Consider the following 4,327-nt stretch of genomic DNA (forward strand, 5'->3'; position numbering starts at 1 on the left):
GTAAAAAGATATAGATAGAATAAACATATAAACTAAATAAAACTGAAAATATCTCGGCAATCGAAAAGTTCGCGTGAGGTACGTGCCGTTTGCCGCTTACTAGCGACTGGGATTTAAACATTTCGAGAAGCTGCCCGAAACTGCCTGAAGCTGCTCGAAGCTGTCCAAGCACCGAGCTAACGGATAGTCGAACCGTGTGCTACTATGCATAGTGGAAGGAATAATTCTCAATATTTGCGTCCTCAGCCTAGCAGCACAGCCTTCGGTCATTAGCGAAAGCCACTCCACGCGGACCTTCTTAGGATCTCCGTGATCACTGACCAGGCGCACGCTAGATGACCATGGGCAAGGGTCTCTCGGTCAAAGCCAAGCAAATAAGCGCATGCCACCGCATACTTTTTCGATCATTGTCCCACTTCGTTTTCCGAACTACCCTCTGTAGGCGAGCAATCGACCAGGAGACCTCGATTGTACCATCCGATACCGGGACTCAACTTCAAGACCGACTAGCAAGGGCAGCGATCCCTGCCGCTCAATAGGTAACCCGCAAAACCGATCTGCCCGACGCAAGACCCCTTAGCTATAAGACGTAGTTATAATACTTACTTACAATACTTAGCTATAATACTTAACTAGGGAATTTAACAATAAATTGTGTTTGTCATCACACCTCACCTCATTCATTCGTCAGCACTAACCCGATGTACCAATTGACTCGGCACCTTCTTCCCCATTCTCCAGTGACCACACCGAACGTGGTCACAAATGTATTTTAGGAATCAGTGATACTTTGATTCCTTGTGATTGTTATTTGTTTTTTGAGGGATTAGAGACCACTCCTTGGTTGACCACTGGTTAACGGTGCATTTACCAAACATCATCAACGAAAGCTAGTTATATAACTCTCTATATTATATAATATTATATAGAAATTATATAACTTCTATACTATAAAGGGTGTGAAACTGAGTACGATGTCTTAAAATTCTACAACACATGCAACGAAAAAGGTATATAAAAAGTATATAAAGGTATATAAAAAGGTATATAAATAGTTGAAGGCAATTGTAATTAACTAAATATTTCGAACACAATGAAGAGGATATTTATTTGCGACGAATTCAACCATATAGTATATTACGACTTTCAGGATTATACAGAGTCACAAATAAAAGAAAGAAATTTAATATTTCGTAATATTTTATTTACTAGTATGTTGTATTAATAAGACTATATGTCGTGTTCAATGTGACGTCTATGAGCAAGAATGCATTTCTGAGATCTACTGATCACACCCCTGGTAACTTCTACGAATATTATACTGGATATGGATTCACACGCATCTTCTATTTTAGTTTTCAAATTGTTTAAATTTTTCGGCTATGTAGAATCAACAATATTTTTAATATGTTCCCACAAAAAACATTTAACATTTCCGATCCATGTTTTATTGTGAAACATATTCAAAAAATTTTACGAAATGTTAAATATATTTCTTTTATTTCTGACCTTGTATAATCCTGAAAGTTACAGTATACTATGGTTGAACTTGTCTTAATGCACGTTTTCATACGATACAAAAAAATATGTAGCATTCCGTCTTGAAAAATGAAGGTCATCCTCGTTTTTCGAAAAATATTGAAAATACAAAAAATTGAGATACCTTGTCTCACGTTGCTAGTGAAATATACTACAATTTCCTCTTCTTCCTTTTTTTTTAAATTTGTTGGAAAGCGTGATTCAAAGTGCGCGGTCAAAGCGTTGCGTACAGGGGCCTTGCGGCCGGTCTTTTGTTTTTCCCACGTCTCTTCCGGTGTGGTACTCTCTCGTCCGAGTCACATGAGTTTCTTTATCGCCGAAACCTCCTTCAACCTTAATAATAACTTCTATGTATATATATAGTTACTCTATCATGTTCTCATACGTATAAATATTGTTAACAACCTCAACAAAATTTGTATTAAACACCCTGTATAAGAACAATAAACTATCCCACTGAGCAAAATAATATCAGTTTAGTATCAAATTAGTAATAAATTCCTAAGCTCTGTTGCAAAATCTGGTAGGTATTCTGCTTTCATCTACGTCTGTATTGGAAACTCATTCTAATGTTACATATTAAGAAAGTACAGGGTATTCAATTACCTGGCATCCCTTGAATTCAACGCCTTCATCGGCCACAAATGAAAATTCAAACATCTTGTCCCCGTTCTAAATCCCTCCTAAACATTGGTTATAGCCCATTATGGAACTGTCAATTCTGTAACTTAAATAAATGCGAATGAATCGATTTTTTCCTAATAATTATTTACACGGTTAGCATACAAAATTTTTAGTAGTAATACGTTTATAAACTATTTGCTTAGTTTAATTTGAATTTTTCACTATATGTCATCCAAAGAATATGAATATAATAATAATACTTAATAATCGTTTGGACTAAAATAGGATCGAAATGGTGAAGCACCATGTTCCCTAATCGTGAAGGATATGGGGATAGATTACACAACCTGTTACTCTCTAAGTTAAATTGTTACATCAAGAAACTTGTAAATTTATTGTCTCTCGCATACTTTAGCTTATTTATAATAAATCCTCTATGTCAGGTATCTTTTCTGTGGCATGGAAGTTGAATCTTGTTACTCCTGTATCTAAGGGTGAAGACAGACATTTAGTTTCCAGTTATAGGCTGATAAGTAAACAAACCCTTATGTTAAAAATATTGGAAAAAATAGTTTATGATAAATTATTATTTCTATTAAAAAATGTGTTAACTGAAGAATAGCACAGTTTTGTGGCTGTGACCAATTTATTAAATTATATTCTATATTTTTCTTGCCATTGAAATAGGACATCAAGTCGATACATTAGTTTCAGAAAGGCTTTTGTCTCTCATTCCATATTAGTATCTAAACTGTCTGCTATCAGTTTTGATGGTCCCCTTTCTGATTTAATTTAGAGTATTGTAACAGGAAGATCCCGAAGAATAACATAATAAGTACACTAGTTTAGTTAGTTCGGGTGTCCCTCAGGGATCATATTTTGTATCTTAGTCGTTCAATCTTTTTCAACGATAATTACAGGATTGTCGTTAGTAGTATGTTTCTCGATTATACGGATAATGCACAAATGTTTTGCATTATTGTACACAAACATGATATCATTTTTTTATTCACTGATTAGCGGTGCACTTATCAAACAGCGTCAATGTAAGCTAGTAATGTACTCCTCCGTTGTCCAAGCTCTACCACCTCGTCTAGTAGCAACCCCCGTGAGACGAATAGATACACACGTGTGAGGTGAGCGCAGAGTCATAAAGCCTATGTGAGATAAGTCGCCGTTATCAGCCATCGAGACTAGCTCTGCTAGTAATAGTAAGTCTCTTTGCTTATGCGCAAAGCTCCCGCTGCGCTTCGTTTGAGGCAATTCACCAGAAAGTACATCCAATGCAGAAAAGAACCCAACTCACCTCTGTGCGCTCGCCAGCTGACAGTTTCTTCGCTACGAAGAAGCATCGGCAATGCAGTCCACTGCTCTACCTTGCACTAAACAGCAAGATACTGTTTCCGCCTTCACATAGGCACATCTAGTATATGTGTATTTCTGTTATAAATAGAAGGAGCGCACACGTCCAATAGGCCATCAAGGTCCACCCTTTTTTCACCCCCCTGAACTAAAATTATTCAATAAACGTCAGTCCTTTTCAGGACAGACAAAAAGAATTATTCTTGTACGTTTCTTTCTCCCTAATATAAGGGAGAAACATAATTGTCTCTTTAACACATTTGTAACCTTAATTATTACGCAATCTAATATATACACCATTTTTAAAAATTGGGTGTTTTTTTTAAATATTAGATATTGAATTTATAGTTGATTATATATTTATTTTATTGCATTAACATTGTATGTATTCGTACGTAAATTTTGTGATGTTGAATTTTAATGCTTTTCTCAAATATTATTAACTTCAACTGACGAATAGTTTAGTACTAATGTTATTAGTTATAGGTGTGTAGACTTTTGTGGAAGGCTATGGAAAGTAATCTATTAATACTTCTCCAAAATGAAAGAAACGAAAATTGCAGAACTGGAATTTCCGCTATTGGACAATATTCTAAATACTAAAGAAACGTATGCTACATTATAACATTGCAAGGTGTGTGTCTGCTGCGTGTCCCGGTAGTCGACGGCTCAGCGCGCACTCGCAAATTGTTTGAGGTCAAATAAATTGGCCAATAAAGTTAAAGCTAAAATTGAAAAGATTATTCGACGTTCGAGATAAAACGCCACAAATAAGATAATTATCTTCATTCTTCGAATAAAT

This window comes from Calliopsis andreniformis, unplaced genomic scaffold (genome assembly GCF_051401765.1).
Source record: "Calliopsis andreniformis isolate RMS-2024a unplaced genomic scaffold, iyCalAndr_principal scaffold0048, whole genome shotgun sequence".
NCBI lineage: Eukaryota > Metazoa > Arthropoda > Insecta > Hymenoptera > Andrenidae > Calliopsis > Calliopsis andreniformis.